Source organism: Coturnix japonica, chromosome 9, assembly GCF_054131305.1.
Source record: "Coturnix japonica strain WE chromosome 9, WE-NBRP24, whole genome shotgun sequence".
Lineage (NCBI taxonomy): Eukaryota > Metazoa > Chordata > Aves > Galliformes > Phasianidae > Coturnix > Coturnix japonica.
In genome coordinates, this window is record NC_140671.1 from 20,983,942 (window position 1) to 21,005,343 (window position 21,402).

The 21,402-nt window shown below is 46.7% G+C and overlaps 1 pseudogene across 1 annotated transcript; it reads left to right on the forward strand.

Annotated features, from left to right (window-relative positions):
• Positions 1-8,335: 8,335 nt before the first annotated feature.
• LOC146759805 (hydroxysteroid dehydrogenase-like protein 2) lies at positions 8,336-17,297 on the forward strand (annotated as a pseudogene). Its single transcript, XR_014932180.1, has 11 exons — positions 8,336-8,465; positions 9,908-10,129; positions 10,547-10,645; positions 10,779-10,893; positions 11,417-11,520; positions 12,331-12,429; positions 14,105-14,299; positions 14,813-14,908; positions 15,785-15,931; positions 16,489-16,617; positions 16,994-17,297. The product of XR_014932180.1 is annotated as a hydroxysteroid dehydrogenase-like protein 2 (transcript).
• Positions 17,298-21,402: the final 4,105 nt, after the last annotated feature.

Sequence of the window (21,402 nt, forward strand, 5' to 3'; positions counted from 1 at the left end):
CCAACTTGCAAAGGATCTGATGTGCCAGTTTCATGACTCTGTCGGCAGCTATTGTGCTAAGAACATTCTTGCTCTGTTGGAACTGCATCTTTTTATTATGTTAGAGTCCTTTTTCTGTTCAGCATAGTGATCTTTTGCCCATACTGTAATATCCCTCTGAATTTTTTGATGATTTGACGAATGATAGGGGCAGAAACCAAAATGTTATTTTTTTTTGTTAGAGGATGAAAAAGATGAGAATTTCTTTTCTCACTATAGTTCTGAGAACATGGAACTGAACCGAGAACTGAAATTCTGGGCAAGTCATAGCTACAGGGATTGAGGCTAAAAATGTTTTCTGAACGCTTCATGTTTCACAAAACAAGTATTATAATACTCTTTTGAAAACAAGTATTTCAAAATGAAAGCTGCCTTCAGGCTTTCCTCAGATGTGTGTGCTTTTTTAAGATAAACAGGATTTTGTACATTCTCCATATTTGTTCCTTGTGATTAAGCTGCATTAAAATGATCTCGGTATCCCATAGTTTTCTGAATAAAATATAATAAGCGAATGCCATTCTGAAATCCATTTAGGGGAAGAAATATGTTTGCGTGGGTCAAGAAGAGCTTGTCAGTCTTGTGTGAAAAGATGAGTAACTTTTGAAATGTTTTCTTCAGGAATCTGAGGAACAAAAGAAGGAAAGTGATCATCTGATCATCAAACGACGGCTGAGATCCAGAACAGCTAAAAAACCTTGAAGAAGCTGGTTTGTTCCCCTTTCTCAGGACATACTTTTATCGTATTATTAAAACTGGTTGTTAATAAACAGTAACAGTTACTCCGTTGTGTTCTTAAATTTGTATATAGGTGTTTGTTGCAGAATGGCGGGAGAAAAGCAGACGACCACACCTGTCATTGACATATGATCAGCGAATCTCATTTATTCCTTGGCTGTGTGTACCTTTATAATACGGATAATTAGCTCATACATATTGCAACATATCTCTGTTTCGTTTGATTTGTTGGCCTCAATTATATTATATTGTGTTATCTTGTATTTCGATATCATATTTAGTAAAGTAAGTTTTTCCTCCTTAGATTGCCGCTGTTTTATCCCATTCTCCTTTTCCCCCTCCTTTCCGGGCCCCGGGGGGGGGGGCCCACATGGTGGCTTCCCCTGTCACGGGCACAGGTAAATCTAAGTAACCCGTGACACCATCCAAAGCCAATCTTCCCTCTTTCTGCCTGAAACTGTTTCCCCTCCTCCTATCCCAAGTGACCCTGCTAACAGCTTTAGAAAGCCTTCCTGCAACATGAAAACGTGCCTGTGAGCAAACAAGCAAGCAGCAAGGATTGCTGTTGCACTGCGTCACGCCGCTCACTGCCCTCTCCTCCCTTACAGGTTTCAAATGGAATTGGTCCCCAAACTGCCGCCCCTGATACACCGCAAGTCCTCCGGGAGCTTCTCTGGGGCATGGAAGCCAAAAAAAGATGAGACTTTGCCACCTCTTTCCAAGGGCAGGAAAGGTAAAGTGGCTTCCAGCTCCTTTCCACGGCACAGGCAACCAACTGGAGGTGGGCAGTCTCTTGCTGACCATCATCCCAGGGCTCTCACTTGTTTCAAACCTTCCTGCCGGCTCAGCATGGCTTCTTCCCCTTAGATAATGGTTGGCCTGTCCAAAAGGGAAGTGCTGGGTGTGACGTACCCCCATCCCTGGCTATGGCAGGAGGATGTGGGGATCTCAGGCCCTGCCCTCCCCCACTGGAGGGCATTCTGCTGCCTTCTTGTCACCAGCCAGGTCCTCTTTCCCATAGCCAATGTCCCTCCTGCAGCCCCAAAACAGAGCTGAGCTGCAGAAAGGAGGAGTGGGGACAGAGATGGTTTCAGGGCTGGCTCTGGGAACAGGCCTGAGTGCTGCTAGTGAGCGAGCCAAAGGCTTGATGGCGAATCTCCTCTTCCTTCCCAACTGCAGTGAGATTTGACATGACTCCAACCTACACCAGAAGCCTGAGCACTGCAAGTGTTGACAGCGGGCAGTTGCGAAGGAGACGGAGCTCTCTGCAGAGGGAGAGCATTGCCTACAGGTGAGGCTGGAGGCTGTGGGCTGGGATGTGCATGGGGGTGACCCAATGAGAGCCCATTCCCTAACGCCAAAGGATCGCTGTTTGTTTGTGGCTGCCCGAGAGAGGGATGGGGAGGCCAGGAGCCCCCCAGTTCACAGGGCTGGTCCCTCTCCACGTCTCCAGAGAGCCATGGGGCAGCCCATCAGCTGTCTGTGGGGAAGGCTGCATTACAGCCCAGGCTCCTGGCTCAGGCTGGCGGGATGCGGCCCCAAAGCCATCAGCCACTCAGGCAGACCCCTCCCGCTCTGTCCTTTCAGTCTTCTGCCACCCATCGGGGCTGTGCTTGAAGCCCCACGCCCCTTCCCCTTCAACCCAATTTGGTTCCAAAGAGACCCCCCCGCCCCCCCCCATTAAACTGGGGTCTTAGAGTGCCCCCACTGACTCCAAATACCTCCCCCAACCCACCCTATAGATCCCAAACCCACCCCACTGCACCCTAATCCCACCCCACAGCCCCCAAACACACCCCCAAGCCCACCTTAAAACCCCCAAAGGCCACCCCATAACCCCCAGATACCCCCCAAACCCACCCTATGGACCCCAAATCCACCCCTCAGCCCCCAAATACACCCAAAACCCACCCTATGGACGCCAAATCCACCCCTTAGCCCCAAAATACCCCCTTAAACCATGCTGGAGCCTTGGGGGCGGCTGTTGCCGGCCCTCAGCCCACAAACCTCTTCCGCTCCCTCTGCCGTTCCCCCCCCTCCGCCCCACGCAACCAGGTCAGGCCTCTCCGGTCTCCACTCCCCCTTCCCCCCATTATCCCCAATGGGTCCGTGCCGTAACCCGCTCCCCCGGAGGGAACGCGTGCTCTGCGGAAATGAGTCCCCTGCGAAACGCGATCCGCTTCACTGGCGTTCCGCCCTCGCTTTGGTTCCTATGGCCTACAGAGCCGGAGGAAGGCGATCCCGGGGGGGGGGATCCTCAGAGGGGTGGGGACGTGTCAGCTGTGTCTCCACGGAGGGCTGTGTGTCCCCCCCCTACAGGTGGAGCTGCTGCTGCTGCTGCTCGTGTACCCCCGTGGGCGCCCCCCCACCACCACCCAAAACGAAGGGGGGCTGCAGGGATACCTGAGAGTATTGGCTCAGGCGCCCGGCCCCCCCCGGCCCAAAGCGTGCAGCCGCTACCTGCGGCGTTTGGCCGCCCGGAGCCTGGGGGGGTTACGGGAGGGCTTTGGCATGATGGGGAGCCCCGGAGGGGGGTTACGGCTTTGCCTCCGTTTGGAGCCCTACGACGCGACCCCGCCTCATCGCCTCCACATCCTGGCGCTGCTGCTGCAGATGGGGGGGGGGCTCAGGGCTGATCGGTGCGGTTGGAGTCGGGGGGAGCAGAATTAAGGCTCACCCTGTGCCCCTCCCGCTTTCCCCCCCCCCCCACTCCTCCCGGTCAATGCCCTATTCAGCTCCTAAGGCCCCTGGTGGTGGGGGGTGTCTCCAACTCCTCTTTGCCCCCCCTTCCTTTACCCGTAGCGGCTCAATTGCGACCCTCCCCCCCCCTTGGGACGCCTCCAGGTGACGCCGCATGTTCGACACCATGTGGGAAACGCTGGGGGGGGAACCCGAAAGCCAGTTGGTGTGAGAAGGGGCTCGGCCCCCCGCCATCATCACCCCCTTCGTGTTGGATGAAGGGGACGGAGATGGGGGGTGGGTGGCGGCCGCCTCGTTGCCCCCCCGCGGTCTGGCCATAGGAAATAATTCATCTCGATGGTTTTCTTATGGATTCATTTGCTTCCTCGAGGTTGTCCTGACATTCGGCAATTTCCTTCAGTAGTGTTTCGAGCCTTTTCACTTCTGCATCCTTCTGCTGTAGAAATATCACATTCCAAACAGGACAAACCAGATCATTTTAGAAACAATTACAAGCCAAGTTGCATTTTGGTGTTAAAAACAGCCATAGACTCATAGAATAGCCTTGGTTGAAAAGGACCACAGTGTGCAGGGTCTCCAACCAGCAGACCAGGCTGCCCAGAGCCACATCCAGCCTGGCCTGAAATCTGTCCAGGGATGGAGCATCCACAACCTCCCTGGGCAACCTGTTCCAGTGTGTCACCACCCTCTGTGTGAAAAACATCAACCTAATATCCAACCTAAACATCCCCGTATCACTTTAAAACCATTCCCCTTGTCCTATCACTATCCACCCTTGTAAACAGCCATTCCCCTGCCTGTTTATATGCTCCTTTCAAATACTAGAAGGCCAAAGTGAGGTTTCCCTGGAGCCTTCTCTTTTCCAAGCACAACAAGCCCAGTTCCCTCAACCTGTCCTCACAGGAAAGGTGCTCCAGCCCTCTGATCATCTTACTGGCCCCCCTTAGCATTATTTGCAATTCTCTTTTGCCTTCCTGCAAGCACACCTGCTTCAGGGCACATTTCATCCCACTGTTAGGCCTTGTAAGAAGCACTATGGCAAGTCCATATGCAGAAAACAATGGCATTCCATTCACTAACAGAGAAACTATTCTGCCCTTGCTCCTGACTCTTGTCCCTGCCTCCTCCTGCACTGGGCAGTGTTTGTGGGCAATGAAAGAAATACCCACATTCTGGAAAATACAGACAAAAAAGAAACAGGCAGAAAAGCGGCACTAATACTTTGTCACTGGTGGGAATCTCCACAGAAAGTGCTGTGCTAAAGGTGTGAGGTTAAGGGATCATCACTATCAAGATAAAAGTCACAGCATGGAAGATTTAGCGATGGCGTGCTGACTAGAAGGAAAAAACAACACTTACCTTGGAGCTTGTTCATTTTCCCTCCTATCATTGGATATCTTATCATCATCTACGTAGCTCTGAGGTTGGCCAAAGCCTGTTGCCATGAGCTTTGCTAAACGCAACAGTGCTGTGGCTCAGAGGTATTACACCGGCACATAGCATAGGAGAACTCCATAACCCAAGTGTCAAGGGAAGAAGAAAGGGGAACTGTTACAATTAATTACGTTCACTAAATTGATAATTGTAGGCTTCTTGTCACACACTACTGCCTACAGCAAAACAGCACAGATGTTGACAACTGTGATTTCTGCATACAAGCAACCACTCGAGGCTGAGCACTCTCTCCTGTCTCTTTGCCATGTCTAGAAAGACCCAGAAGAGCTCAGTGTTCTCTTGCTGTTAGTTTACATCCTCCAAGTACTTCCAAAGGCATGCTGCTCTGTAGAAAAAGCTGAGCTGCCCAGAAAGTTTGTGCAGGAAGAAGGCAGCAGTATCAGTGCACGTCATCCTGGGGGATCTGAAAGCATTTGTGAAGAGAACAGGGAAAGAAGAGGGAAGAGAGCAAAACCAACAGGCACTAGCACTGCTGCCCACAGGGGGCGGGGCTTGAGGCAGGGCCTGTGCCAGAGGGGGGCCTGGCACAGTTAGGGCCAGCTCAGGGCCCAGAGCAGAGGGGGAGCAGGCAGAGGCAGGGCCTTGGGGCCCAGGATGGAGGAGGACCAGGCACAGCTGGGGCCAGCTCAGGGCCCAGAGCAGAGGGGGACCAGGCACAGCTGAGGCCACTGCAGGGCCCAGGTGAGAGGGGAACCCAGCACAGTTGGGGCTGCTTTGGGGCCTGGGCCGGAAGGGGGCCCGGCACAGCCAGGGCCTATCCCCCTTTTTTGCACATATGAAATGCTCCCAGCTGTGTTGCACAGCAGAACATCTTTCAATGGAGATGAAAGCCTGTGAAATGAAAGAATCCTTTCTTATTTCTTTCACATTTGTGTTTGTTGACTGCAGTTCCAACCAGGTGGACTCGCAGTGTCTTGCAAGTGCCACCTGGAAGCAGGTACAGACTGGAGACACAGCACCCTCAATGTCCAGGTGAGTAACAGCAGCCAAGGAGGCCTTTGGGCTCTGCAGGGTCCAAGTGTGGAGCATTACACACAGGAACAGCTGAGTATAAAGACAGTGGCAGAGCTCCAGAGCTTGCCATAGTAGGGAGGCACAGTGGCTCAGCTCATTTCCCACAGTAACGCAGGAAATAAGAGCCATGAGGGAAATGCAGATGCCTTCTGCCCCCATCAGAGGGGAGGAATGAGCTGCACTTCCACAGAGACATTCCTCTCACAGCCACTCACACCTCAGGTGTGGAGGGACGAGCTGGGGCTGCTGGTGGCAGCTGTGGAACACTGCCATCTGTGGTGCTCCATCCTACCTTGGAGGTGGGCATGTAGAGCTGAGGACCTTTGTCACTGCACAAATGACTGCAAGCAGAGATGTAGCAGAGGGAACATAAAGCATTTAATAACTTATACAAAGCAATGACTAATAGAAATGACAGTATTTCCAACCAAATATCCCCCATCCTAACAGTCATATCTGATTTCTACAATCCCACCCAAACAATTTCCCAGCCCCCTCCAATTCCTCCTCACTATCCCACCCCTGAATTTCCCTCCCCCAATTCCCACACAGTAATTGCCCACACTAATTACCAGTATGCAGGGCATAGAGAACACCTGTTCCTTGTGTGCAGACACCTGGAAAAAAAAGAAGTGTCAGGGAACTGGAGGTCTGTAGCAGGTTCTGGAGGCTCTGCATAGAACGTAACCCCAGACCACAACCCCATCAGCTGCTGGGGCAGCATCATCCCTGTCATTGGGGGATGTTGCCAGTGGTGGACAGGGACACAGGGAGAAGCCACACCTTGGTGTAGCTCTGATCTGCTCATGTCCAGTCCAATCCTCTATAGCACTTTCCATCTTCTGTCCTTTGTTCTTAACCGTATCCTTCCTTCTCTTCTGCTCTTTTCCTTTCTTTTAGGTGTCTTACCTGTATCTGCTTTTCCCCTCTTCTGTTCTTTTACTGCTCTGGTCAGCATCCAGTGTCTGCACCGCAACTCTAGGTTTTGGGATGGAGAAAGGTACACAGGGCATAGATTTGTACAAGAAAAGCTCTCTTGCTGTGCTCAACAGATGACAAAAAGGAACCCTCAGGACCACAAAGGCAGCTTGTTTCTCCAAAGGCCACAGCGTAAGCTCGTGTAACTGGGAAGGACTCTGTTATACATCTCCTAGAAGTGCCTTTGAATGAATAATTTTCTGGTCTTGTTTCTAATTGTTGCTCAGAGGAAATGAAGTTTTTATCCTTGAATCTTCGGAGGAGAGAGCTCTCGGCTCCTCGAGCAGCGCAGGCCGAGATCTGCCCGGAGAAGGAGAGCCGAGACGGGCCCCTGCTGCTGCTCCTGCTGCTGCTGCTGCTCCTGCTCCCGCAGGGGCTGCCTGCAGGCAGCGGGTCCAGCAGCCGGCACCCAGGCGGCTGCAGCCAGGGGACCCCGGCCTCCCAAGCGCCGAAGGAGAAACCACAGCCGATGCCGAGCTCGAGCCTCTCACAGCCGGCCAATGCGTGCTGCAGCAGCTTGGGGAATGAACCAGCCTCTGGACCCGTCCCTGCTGCCACCAAACAGCGGCTGGAGCCCTGGAGACATTTCTACTTCCTTGTCGTTCACCGCTTCATCTTACATGGGAGACAGCTTGCCACGCAACCCAGAGCTGCAGGAACTTCCCTGGCGCCCAAGAGAGCAAGAGCAGCATGCTCCTGAGGCCGGCCTGCTTTTCCACTCCTTATCGCTCACAGTGAACATACAGCATGAAGTAACGGTGATGCCAGAGGAGTGGGAGCCTTGGGAGGACCCGCAGCGCCCACCTTTCACCAGCTCTGTCTGGGTAGAGGAAGGCTGCTGGCTGCGCACCGATGGAGATGACAGTGATGAAGATGACAAGTGAGCGCCCTGCAGTGGGGTCATGTCGGCACCCGCATAGTGGCCCGAGGTGGTAGTGGATAGACCAATAGTTATAAGGACAGGTTGTTTCAATAATAAATCGTTTCAGTTTGGTCACTTCAGTTTGGTCATTCACTCCTTTCCTTGAGGGCGAGATCTCAGATGCGATTTTAATTTTGCCAGTGAAAACGTGCAAGGCTTTGGCTTGGTTGAACGAGGTGTACTCCCACAGGGAACTCATCCCGATACTTCCATCACCCGCCCCTCATCCCGCCCTGCTCGGCCCTGGCTCTGCCCAGCTCCCCAGGCCGTGGCTGCGTGGAGGGCGGTGTGAGCGGGGAGCGCGTCCCATGCCGAGCCGACAGCCTCCCCATAGCCATGCCGCCATGCTGCCCAACACTGGATAAGGCGACCTGGGCTTTCCTCCTTCCTTCGGCAGGGCCGTGAGCTCCGAGCCACAGGAGCTGCCGGGGCAGAGCTGGGGCCGGGGCCGGGCAGAGGGACAGACGCGTGCTCCGCAGCCCCTTGAGGGCGATGGGACGCGGGGTGGAGGCCGTGGCCGGGCACGGTGGCCCCGGAGCGGCTGGGTCGGACCCGGAGTCCCGCTCGGTGCTGTTTGCTCACGGGCCGAGCTGTGTGCACGTCCGGAGGGCAAACTGCGGCTGTGGGTGTGCTGCGGAATCTGAATTGAGTGACTGCTGCGGCGTTATTTCTGCGCTGCTAATGAACGGGGACATACGTTGACCTTATTCGTTCCCATGTGTTGCAAGCAGTAGTCATGAGATCCTGTACGAGTGCAGAAAGCGCCCACGGTGCAGCCTGTGGGCTGCCCTGGTTGCGGCCGTGCCTGCTGCAAAAGGAGCCCACTTGCATGATTCTAACTCCCTGAACCTGTCCAGTTAACATTTCTCTTACCCCTTAGGCTGTTCAACCATCCAGACTATTATGTATTTACTTGGATACAAAAGTATTTTGAGAGATGGTAATGAAAGCTTTGCTAATGTGAATGGTGTCAGCTGTTATCACTTTGGCCTCAAATCCTTTCATTCTATCACAGAAGTCAATCAGGTTCACCAGGCTTGATTTTACCTACTGAGATTGATGATGCATTGGAACATGCTGCCCAGGGAAGTGGTGAAGTCACCATCCCTGGTGATGTTCAGGAAGGGTTTAGATGTGGCACTGAAGGACATGGTTTAGTGGCCATAGTGGGGATGGGTTGAAGGTTGGACTATATTGTCTTTTCCAACCTTCCAAGTTCTAAGATTACCTCTCATCTATGGCTAGTTTCTCATGTCCTGGTAAACCATGTTCCTAAGCAAGGCACTACCAGTGTCTGCTCTCACTGAATCACCCATGCCACTCAGCAACGCTATTTCCTTGTTCATGCTCTTTCTACCCACATTATAGCAGATAAACAAGTTGCCACTGGCTTCCCTTGCAAGTCTCAGCTGCAGGTGAACTTTGGTTCTCCTCACACTGTGCTGATATGCTCATGCAATTTTCCCAGTTCCTTTTTATCTCACTGGTGCTTCCACTCTGTGTGACACCTTTGTACACAGGGGCTCAGTCACAAGTCGTTTGCACAGCTGTGTCAGCCTGCTGGTTGGTTGGACAGACTTGTGGGGATTTATTGGGTTAAATGCAGTTACTTGCAAACTGAGTTTTACTGTGAAAGCCTTAAGGAAAATCATGGTCATTTTTGAAAATCTGATTTTTGGCTCTTGTCTTTGGCACCCTGCATTGGGATTGTGATCCTGGACTTTGCCTTTACAGCGTGTTGAGCTACTGGTCCTCTGTGTTCAGAGGGCCAAAAGAATTAAATTACAGAGAGCTGCACTGAGTATCAAAACGTTAGAATTGGTTGGTTTTGTTGTTTTTAGAGGTCACTCCTTTTCTGCTTTTGGAGAATGCAGCAGTTCTGTTGTGGGCAGCCTTGGATTATTGTACAAAAAGTCTTCAGTGGTGGTGAAAGGCTTTTCTGTAGCTTTATCCATTTATTCTGTATTTTGGGTCTGATTTCCTTGTAAAATGTTGAAGGCAGTTGCCTCTTGCTAAGACTGCAGTGATTGTTTTTGTCCCCAAAGACTGCAAGATGTCACTGAGTTCCAGATTTTGCTTTGTTCCCCCTCTTGTTTCCCCTCTACCTCCTTCACATCTTCAGGAAACTAGCAGGCTGCACGCTCTTCATCACTGGTGCGAGTCGGGGAATTGGCAAAGCCATTGCTCTGAAGGCTGCCAGGGATGGTGCAAACATTGTGATTGCTGCCAAGACAGCAGAGCCCCATCCTAAACTATCTGGGACTATCTACACAGCTGCAGAAGAGAGTAAGTTGTAATCAGGGTGGGCTTCAGACTGTGAGCTGTGTGTGTGTGTCATTGCTTAGTTCTTGCGTATGAGTGGGAAACTGCTCTGACTCTCCTAGCTCCCATTCAGCTTTAAAAGAATGAGCCCAAGTGCTTCTCCTGCCTCCCAGGAATTCTGTGAGGTATTGAAGTTTGATGTTAATGAATACACATGTGCATAAAGGTAAAAATGTTATGTTAATTAAAATGTGTGGTGAGCCATGTACATTCTCAGTGTTAGGATTTTGTTGTGGCATCCCTATTCATTATGCAGTATGTGAAAGTGTCAGAGTTTGAAAGGTGTAATTTTTAATGCATTCACTGAATGAGAAAATCTCAGTAGTCAGTTTGTGCAGTCTGAGAGACAAATTCTAAGTGTGCTTTTTTCTAATCACGCAGTTGAAGCAGCTGGAGGAAAGGCATTGCCATGCATCGTTAATGTGAGGCAAGAAGAGCAAATTATCAGCGTCGTGGAGAAAGCTGTGAAGACATTTGGAGGTATGCTGAGGGGCAGGGGAGTCTACCAAGCAGATTATTCAATGAAGAAGAAGAGGAAAGAACAGCCTAACCTGCTTTACTCCTGTTTTTTCTTATTTCACTGCTAATGTGAGGTGACTTACTTTAAAACCAGGGATTGATATTTTGGTGAACAATGCAAGCGCCATCTCTTTGACCGGCACTTTGGAAACAGAAACCAAGAAGGTCAATCTTATGATGGATGTCAACGTACGAGGAACCTACCTCACGTAAGTGCTGAGGCAAAGCCATTTTGACAAAATGTTTAATGCTGTCTCAGTTTGTCTGAGATCTTGGTGCAGAGAGTAATAATAACTAAACGCATATATACTGTATTATTTTTCAAATGTGGTTTTAAAAATGAGATAAATATGTGAGCAGAAGGTAAGAAATATGGGACTAGATGATTCTCTACACTGGTAATCTGGCTTGTTAGCACATCATGGTTTACTCCCTTTCCAGAACTATTACAAGGAGACTATTGCTTCCGAACATCTGGAATATCTGCTTTAGTAGAAGTTGCTGCACAGCTTGGAGGATGCAGCCCAGCTGTTAGACATGAATGCTATTCCTGAGATAAGTGAGATAGGACAGGTTTTTTTTCTGTTCTTTTCATCAGTTAAATACTTGATTACAAGGGAAGGGTTTCAGCTCACCATTGGACCTTTGTGAAAGTGAAACTACTGCTCTGCTGTAGTGGTAAATGTTCTGTAAAATAAGAGATGACTGTCTTGCTTGATTCCTCTCTTCCAGGTCTAAAGCGTGCCTTCCCCACTTACGGAAAAGTAAGAACCCTCATATCCTGAATCTCAGCCCACCTCTGAATATGAAACCCACGTGGTTCAAAAATCACTGTGGTAAGTAGCATCCATTGCCTTTGCTGTTATGTGTTGAGAAATGTGTGAGTAACTAATGACGTGTGCAGGAGCGCCAGCCAAGAATTCCAGATATTGTGTTTTTAGTGCTCACAAGAGACTGACAGGAATGGTTCCTCAGAGTGTTTTGCACTGAAAGAAAAGGTGAAAGAAAATTGTTTTCTGATAAAACACAGTACAAATCTCATGCCCCTAGCGTGGCCTTTATATTTCCAAGAAGGTTCTGCAGGTAAGAGATAAGAGTTTTTCATAGGATTTCTTAATACTACACCATGTTTTCTATTCCCAATAGAGATAGGAAGGCAAAATCTTTTTTTCTCTATGCTTCCACATTTGATTTGATAGCGATAAAACTCATTGCTGTCTTTTTAAATAGAAATTATCTTTGAGGAGTGAAGGAGGCCCCAATTGCGTCTTTGGGCTAGAACATATGTTGCTCATCTTAAACCTGTGGATTATCTTTTAAACTTCAACACTTGGAACATGGTTAAACTCCTCTTGCAAGTCCATGTTCCTTCTCTGCAACATCCTCTTCTCAGAGTATACAAAAAGGATTTACAACGTGCTTTTTTCCTTTTTTTTTTCCCTCCCCAATTCAATACTCATGTAAAAGGGTCAGTTTGTATCTGAAGGGGGTGGTAGGAGCTGGGAGAGTTTCTGTACTCTAGGAAGATGATGCTTTGACCCCAGAAAGTTGATTTTTCCATGACTTACATCCTTCAAAAGTAAAATTCTATGTGTAGACTAAATATGTATCCTACTAAATATGGGATTTTTGTGTGCTTTTTGTAGCCTACACAATTTCTAAATATGGCATGTCCATGTGTGTCTTGGGAATGGCAGAAGAATTTAAAGGAGAAGTTGCTGTCAATGTTTTATGGCCTAAAACAGGTGATTATTTTGAATTGTTGTGTTTTGTCCTATACAGGTGGTCTTATTTAGGACTGATTCAGAACACCGAGCACTTCTGTGTATTTTTTTGTGATCAAAGATGTTGTGTGGGTATTGGCTTTCTTTCCTAGTTCTCACTGTTGCCTTCCTATTTTCACTTAAACTTGCCTTCAGCCTGAGCACATTCTGCTTTTTCTCCTGTCTTGTCACTGCTCCTTTCAACATGACTCAAACTTTGGTTTGCACACCATCCCTGAGTAGTATTGGACATTTATGTTAATATTTAGAATCCCCAGCTAGTTAGATTGCCAGGAAATAGATGAAGCTGACAAGATATGTACCTCTGTAGATGTAAAAAAAAAAAAAGTTTGGGCTGAGTGGGAAATCAATTGCTTTTTCACACAACCATCCAACCCTTCTTGCAAGTCACAGCACACTGAAGGGCCGCATAGCAGAAAAATAACTTGGTGTGCCCATCTTATACTAGCTCCAGTTTATTGTCCATGGGTCAGTGAGGACCAGGGCTGCTGTTGAAGGTTTGGTAGCTGCTGAACAAAGAGACCAGTGTCTTGAAAGCATTAGAAGCAGTAAGTGAGCTTTCAAAATTTGTATGTATCAGTGTTTCCTTGATGAAAACTGTTCATGTTCTGAAGTATAAAAGTTAGTAATGTTCAGTCTAGGAAGAAAAATGTTGTTTTGAAAGGTTTATCTGCCAAAACAAAAGTTAACTACTTTAGAGAGTGAGAGAGGTGACTTCTGTAGTATCTACATTACAATTACAAAGTTTTTAATTTAAAGAACATCATATATATGTGATCAGCTTCAATGCTGGAGATCGACACTGTGCTAGTATGGTTCTATTGGTTCATCCAGCTCCTTGAAACAAGAAAATATGCTGATAGTGAGATGTTACGAGCTCTCGATTTTACTAAAAGTGAAAGAGGTAGCCTGCCAAAAGGATGTAAGAGTGTGAATGAGTAGTAGAGGTACTGCAGGGTCAAAGTGGAAGATGCTGTATGTATGAATTAATGGAAAACCAGCAGCACTTTGTATGAAATAGATGGAAGGATGTGCAGATTGCAGGACAGTAGATGGTTTTTCATATCAGTCTTTGCCCATAGTTTTGCTATATTTAGAACAATAATAATTGGCTGTAATGTGAAAGTAGAGGAGCATAAGCCAGGAAAAGTTTGAGTTTGTGCTATTGGGTTTCTCATCTTTAACTTAGAGTCACTTTGTTATCTCACAAGTTATTGTGGGTCTAAAATTGAGATTTTCAGTATGGTAATGGCTACAGAAAATGTTAATTGCTGATGCACATTCACTTTGAGAAAGATAGTTGTCCTGTTAGTTTTTCATGTCCTGAATAAAGCCAGAGGAAGTCTTTGTGTGGAAAGTATTGATAGAAGCATTGAATAATATGAATATTACAAGGAGTTCTTCCCTTTATTCCTCTTTTGGTTCCTTTAATACTTTTCAAGTAAGGGAATCTTTACACTTTGAGGATTGTTTGCTGGTTGACCATTCTTCGCTGGTTGATGGTATTTCACAGTTTAGTCTTCTCATGATTTACTTTCATGTGAGAGGAGAATAAAGTTTATGCATTTGCCAAAGAGATGAGTATGTGATGTCATTAGTGTTAAACTTGTAATTTCCTGTCCTCTGAATTTTCCAGCCATACATACAGCTGCTATGGATATGCTGGGAGGATCCGGAATAGAGAAGCAGTGCAGAAAAACTGACATAATTGCAGATGCTGCATATTGCATTTTAACAAAGCCGAAAACTTTCACTGGAAACTTCATTATTGATGAAGTTCTACTGAGAGAAGAAGGCGTTAAGGATTTTGATGTCTATGCAATTGCACCAGGTAAAAGAGATCTTTAAAATGAGAAGCTTGCGAAGGAAGGAAGGCCATATGGGGAATATGGATATATTCCTTTGACTCAGTCAAAAGATGCTTTGCCTCACGTTTGAGAATGTGGATTCTGGGAAAGCACATAATAGTCCACTGAGGCTCTAATAATCAATGCCTATATAAATATATATATATATATATATATATATATATATATATATATATATTTTTTTTTTTTTTAAACCCATTAGCAAAAAGAAAATAGACCTGCACTATAAGCGCATGTATTACTATTTACCAAATAGTGAGATAGTGTTTCTTCATCTTCAGATGTTTCTGACTGAATTTGTAAGAGGCTTCTGGGTCTGATTTTAAATGTACCAGAACCTAAACATGTCACCTCGTCTTCTTTCAACCTGTAGTTCATTTACTGGTAAATTGAGGTGCTGTTGCCTTCAGAATGGATTCCTGTTTGTGCTGTTCACCCTTACTTGGGCTTACTGTTATTGTTCAACTCCCCTTTAGGTCACCCCCTGATGCCTGACTTCTTCTTGGATGCTGAAACTGACATGACAGCCACATAATCAGAAGGCCGTGGAAGGGCAACCTCTGCATGTACATGTCGATTATTTGTGATGATAATGAATGCCTCCTCTATTTCAAGTTACTTTTGGACTACATTCAAGCTATGTGGCAAAATCTATTGTATTTGGGCTGTTTGATTTATGGAAGTGACTTTAGTGTCTGCAACTTTCACAGTTCATAATCAGCACCTTGTTTTGAACAACCTTTTTGCTTTTTACCACCAGAGTTAAGTGGCATGAAGATTATGAGTAAATATTGCTGTAAAAAAATCACAAGCAATCAGCATATTTTGCAGGAGTGTTACATCTTTCTTGCAGTGTGAGAACTTGAGAAGCTTCTATTCCTACATGAAGTTCTCACAGTCGTACATGATGTGAATGTCTACAAGATGAAATAGAGAAGTTGTTTTTTTACAAAAGCATCAGGTTCACTTTTTCAGAATAGTGATGTTTCTATTGGAGGGCAAATAGGAATACTGGATATGTTTTATAGGAGTGCCAAAACAAATATAGGAAAGAAAGAGGCTAAGTTTGAAAAGAGCCCAGTTCCCTTGAAAATACTATTTGTGAGTGCGCACTTAGACTTTTCTGCCAGGAACTGATACTGCCAACTGCCCAGATCTCCAACACAGTAGCAATTCACTGAGTAGAATAATTATTTCCTGATACACTGACCTTCTGCATGGCTTTTAGGGGCTGCTAAGCATTACATGCCTTATAAATTGCAAATGCTCTTTCTTAATGTTAAATGAGCACATTCACTGCAGTGTACAAAGTTGCTGATTAAAGTAGTGAATTGATTCACACCTTAGAAGCTTTTGCAGAAGAACTGCTGAAAACATATATATTCTTAGAAAGATAAGTGAGATAGAGTGTTCCAGCATTTTACAGAGAATCCATCTATTTCTTTTAGGTGCTTCACAGGCATCAGGTGGAGCCAAGCTTAATAAAGAATCAGCTTCAGCGGGGCCTGTTGCAGAAACATTATGGGTTATTCAGGGAGAACTCAATAAAGAAACAGTGAAATCCACGCAGGGCGTCTTTCAGTTTGAATTGTCAGGTAAGACCATCACTTGTAAAATTCTCAAATGCTCACTTTTCTAGCAAGAGTCAGTCTGTATTTTCACATGTAAATACTTGTCTTTTATAACTGGTCTAGGAACAGGGACATCTTTGGGTGTGCTCTGTAAGATGCTGCCTTTCAGAGCCAACTTCAGCACATGTGGGATTTACCCTGCTGCTGTTGTCACAGGGAGATGCTTTCTGCATCAGCAGCATGTGCTGCTCTTTTGGGGACTGTGGTGTGTTTTCCTGGTGTTTCATTTCTGCTGTGTCACCCTGCTGGCCGTGCTGCACAGGGTCAGCATGGTAGTTCTGTTCCAAACCCCTGCTGCCTCCAGCTCCACCAGCAGCCACTGCCTTGTCCCCTGACACTGTGGCATTGTGGGGCATCTGCTGGGGCTGACCTTGTCTGCACAGAGAGCGCGGGGCAGCTTCTGGCACAGCACCTCCAGCACGTCTAGCACGAAGATGGGAGAGAAAAGCAGGCGGGGGTAGCAAAGGGCAGGGCACATCAGTCCTTGTGGTGCTGCCACAGGTTCTCCCTGTTCCACTCAGGTGATGAAGGAGGCACTTGGTACCTTGACCTGAAAACCAGCAGTGGGAGTGCTGGGTTTGGGAAGCCTCCTGCAGCAGCTGATGTTGTGATGAGCATGTCGAGTGGCGACTTTGTGAAGATGTTCACTGGTGAGTAACAAACGGGTTTGGCAGAACTGAGGCAGCTACTGGTGGCAGGAAACATCTTGCTGATGGATGAGCTGACAGGCTCACCTCTCTTTGTGGTCTTGGAATTGGATGAGCTGTAGCTGGAAGTGCATGGCCTTTAAATTCCCTTCCAACGTAAGTCACTCTGTGAGTCCATGATTTTATAATAAAAATATCTACTGCTTTGTTCAGTAGCTATTGAACTTTTCAGAGTGTAGCTTCAGAAAGCATCCAGTCAATCTGTTGAACCTCTTTTCTGATGCTTTTACAGTAGAACTTGGTAGCAAAGTAACTACTATATGATATCGCAATCTGCAGTTCCTTTCCTTTTCCTGATGATTCTGTGTCTTCTTTTTAGGTAAACTAAAGCCAACCATGGCCTTCATGTCAGGAAAATTAAGGATTAAAGGTAGCATTGAAGCTAGAGAAGATGCTGACACAGTTTAATGCTAAACTGTGAGGGAGAAGCTGTACCAGCAGAACATCCAGCCTTTCTTTTATAATAGCAGTGCTACATTTTAAAACGATAATCTACTTTTTTCTCTTTTTTTGTGTGTATAACAACTGTGGATAAAATGCTGATCTGTTAGAGAAGATCTAATTTAGTTTTATTAAGACTGAAAGGTGTTTGTGATTAAACAATTCCTTCTTGAGAATACTTCTATTATGTAACTGGTGTTTTCCTTTCTTACACTCCTTTGGAGCAATGCAACACACCTGAAGTGGGTTTTCTTTTACATATTTGCTTGCATGCGTGCATGTCCCATAAGAAGTCTGGGAGGAGCAAATATCACCTTGCAGATCTTCACACAAACACACCCCCAGCCCAGACTGCCACAAACAAGGTAATCCCTCCCACAGCACCTGCGTGCAGCACCAGAAGGTTTAAACTACAACATGTTTACAGGCACATCACCTTCCCTCTTTAGCATGGAAAGAATGGAAACTCATGAGAAAAAGCACAAATGCTCTCTAAGTGGACAAGAGCACAGATCCTCCTCCTGGTTCAAGAGCACGTGCAAAGCCAGAGGTAGCAACCTCACAGTGTTGCCAACAGAACTGCTCAAAATGTAGGGCATTTTACTCCTAAGTATGTAGAGAATATTTCAAGACTTAGAATTTATTTTCTAACTCGTTCAATGGTCAAATAGTTTATAGTCTTCAAAGCCTGTGCTCAAACAAAATTATTTGTGCTGTAAAGGTTCCATCCCTGTTGAATTCTGGTAATAATACAGAGAATGTTGAATTCACTTATGCACTCTGCAGTCCCAGCGCCATGAAAAACATGAAGGAACTTTCCTTTTGAGGTGACAGCTTGCCTGTGGCTGTGTGGTTGTTCCCACACTTGGCTACATTATGCAATACTGTATGTGTAATGCTGGTTGCAGCAGTGCAATCAGGAAGTATGCCTTAGGATTGCCAGGGCTGTTACATCTGGAAGGAGATGTAAGCAGATGTGGCTTGTTCTCATCTAGATAACATGAAGAGTATTGAGGGGATAGTGCAAGAAAAAGAATCTTTCAAAAGCAGTCAAACAAGTGCTTTGCTGCATGACCTGAAAGGGTGATGGTACCAGATTGTCTTGGTGTGAGCACATGGTAAGATTTATGGTCTTAATAACTAAAGACCGTTAGATACGCTGCTGTTCTCTGAGCTGAATAAACATCAGCTGGCGGTACCTCATGTATGAGCAGAGGATGGGTGAGAAGGTGGTGTGTTTGGAAACTGGGGGTGGCTGGGATCTAGAAGATGCAGAGTGAGCTGACAAAAGGTAAAGGTTGAAAACAAAATGGGAAAAGAGTTTTGCCAGTTCCTCAGCCGGTGACCCTCCTGAGAACTGAGAGTGGGGAAAAATTAATCAGATGAAATTCCAGCTCCCTCCCTTGAAGACTGACAAAGATTTTAGAGGCACATGTTCATGTTGGACTACACCTCTTTTCCCCTATGAATAAAAAACCTTGCTGCCTCAAAAAACAGGGCACCTTACCCTTCTTTGATCCAGTCTTGCTCAGATCTGGAGGAGCTGGAGAGAGCTGCAGCATAAGTATTCACATATAGTAGTACTTTTAAGCACAACCTGTAGGTGACAGCAGGGCAGCAGCACCTCCAGTGCTGTGGGCTGCTCATGGGTGTGTTGCTCAATTCTATGCAGCTGGGAGCTGCTTGCAAAATGCTGAATGTGCTGTGACCAGCACAGTGCAGAGCTTTTACTCTATCTCACTTTCTGCCTTCCCTCGGAATAATGCACCTACTCTATCACAATTGCATTTGTGTAAAAATGAATATTTGAAACCCGGTTCTTTTGGTTACTCAGCTGATCTCCATTCCCTTGTTAGTAGTCCTGTGTTTTTTTATGGCTTGCACCATCATTAGTCATCTGCCTGTGCTATAAGATTCTCCTTTATCTCTCGTTTGCCTACGCCATATTCAAGCATTTCCAGGAAAAGCTCAGGGTATTGAAATATCCTTCAGTGGTCTAAGTATTCTTTCAGAATATAGGGGGAAGGAATGTGCTTTAAGCACCCGCATCTAAGTAGCTTCTGCTACATTCATAAATTAGATCTAATCCAACACCTGTGAATAACAGCTCCCCTCTGCTTTATAGTTTAGCTGTTCTTTTGGAAACCTTAATTGTGAGTATTGTGTGAGAAACAATTGATGCAATTAGATTTGCTGGAAAGAATAACGACTGTCACTTCCTTTGGAACAAGAGGAAGTACACCATTTTGTGCTTTTTCTGTCTAATACAACAGCACATGTGAGATAAGTAGTGACTAGATCTAAGGGAAGACATGTAATATGTTCTCTCCACAAATAATTCAGCTTCAGCAGATCCACTGCAGTTAAATTTTCTAAGGTACCTCAAACGAGATCAAGGCTTGGCTTTTCAAAAGATGCGTTTGCATGTGGGAGGGAACCTCTGAATGTTGTGCAATGAGCTGCAGCCTCTCTTCAGCCCCTAAATTAATGAAGATCCGTGTAAGTATGTTCAGCACACAATCAAAGTGCTGCCAAAACAGTCCCATTTAATGCAATTATCAGCTACTTTGCACTGTCCGTGCTTTCCCTTTGTTGGCACCTACAACACAATGCTGTCACAAGGGGAGCACGCAGGCACACAGCCCTTGGCAGCCCTTCTACATGATGCTGGGCAGAGGTGAAAATACAAAGAGGCTCAGTGAGGCAGGCACAGAGTGCCAGTGTCAGGTGCTCAGGTGGGGCTATGGGCATTCTGGGGACCTTCCCTGCCCAGAAAGTGTCTTTTTTGGCTCAGTGAGAGTGTTTTGAAGGCCCTCCAGGAAAGCATGATTTGGGAGTGGAAGATTGGTATGTCATGCTGGTCACACATCCATCCTAGTGCAGAACAGAGAGCATTCATTCACACTCCTACTACTGCTCCTTTAAGCTCTCCTACAGTCTGCAGTTCTGATTTACCAGCAGTCAGCAAAGAAATCATAGCTTCTTCCTACTCATTTGTCTCTAGCAGTCAAATAAAACCATTTGTGTCAAACCTTTCTCTCTGTAGCACCTGCTTTGGCCTGGAGGCGTCTCCCTCAGACTCACAGATAAGCATGCTGGCCCTGAAGGATTCCAAACCATGGCTCTCACCACAGCTCCCCTCTCCCCAAGTTGAAACATACCTTTTTACAGTTATAAACTGCATGTAAAGATCATCATACTCGAATAGAATGCACATGTTTTGACTTAGCCAAATGGAACTGTGTGGTAATAGTTACTTGCAAAGAGTTTGCTCTGCTCTCCGAGCCATTTTGAAAGCTGTGTGCCTTGAAAGCCAACTGCTCTGATTTTAATGCCTCTTTTATCCATATTTCTGTGTCTAATTCAGTCATACTGCAAAAGTGAAGGTAGTTATATGGATTTACAGCACCTTTGGGTCTCAGCAGCAGCCTGGAGACACGAAGCACATGTGCTTGGAGACTCATACTGCCCAAGTGCTCTTTTCTTCACCAAAGGTCCTCTTCCTCAGTTAGAAGGTTCCATGGTGGAGCTGCAGGATCCTTCTTCGGGGAGATTTTATCACCAGAGTGAGGAGATGATTATACAGAATTTGTCCACATGGGTGTGTGTGCACAATGACACTAAGCTGAGTGGTGCAGTTGAAGGAATGCCATTCAGAGGGACCTTGACAGGCTTGAAAGGTGGGCCTGAGTGAACCTAATGAGGTTCAACACGGCAAAGTGCAAGGTTTTGCACTTAGGTTGGAAGAACCCCAGGCACCTGTACAGGCTGGGAGGAGTGGTCCTTGAGAGCAGCTCGGCAGAGAAGGACCTGGGGGTCCTGATGGATGAGAAACTTAACATGAGCCAGCAGTGCGCTCTGGCAGCTCAGAAAGCAAAAGGGATCCTGAGCTCCATCAGGAGAGGGGTGGTCAGCAGGGATAGGGAGGTGATCGTCCCTCTCTACTCTGCTCTTGTGAGGCCCCATCTGGAGTATTGTGTCCAGGTGTGGAGCCCTCAGTACAAAAAAGACATGGAGATTTTGGAAAGGGTCCAGAGGAGGGCCACGAAGATGATCAGGGGGCTGGAGCACCTCCCCTATGAGGACAGGCTGAGGGAGTTGGGTTTGTTCAGCCTGGAGAAGAGAAGGTTGCGGGGTGACCTCATTGCAGCCTTTCAGTACCTGAAGGGAACTTACTCCCAGGAGGGGAGTAAACTCTTCGAAAGGGCTGATAATAGCAGGACTAGGGGAAATGGTTTTAAGTTGAAGGAGGGAAGATTTAGGTTGGATGTTAGGGGAAAGTTCTTT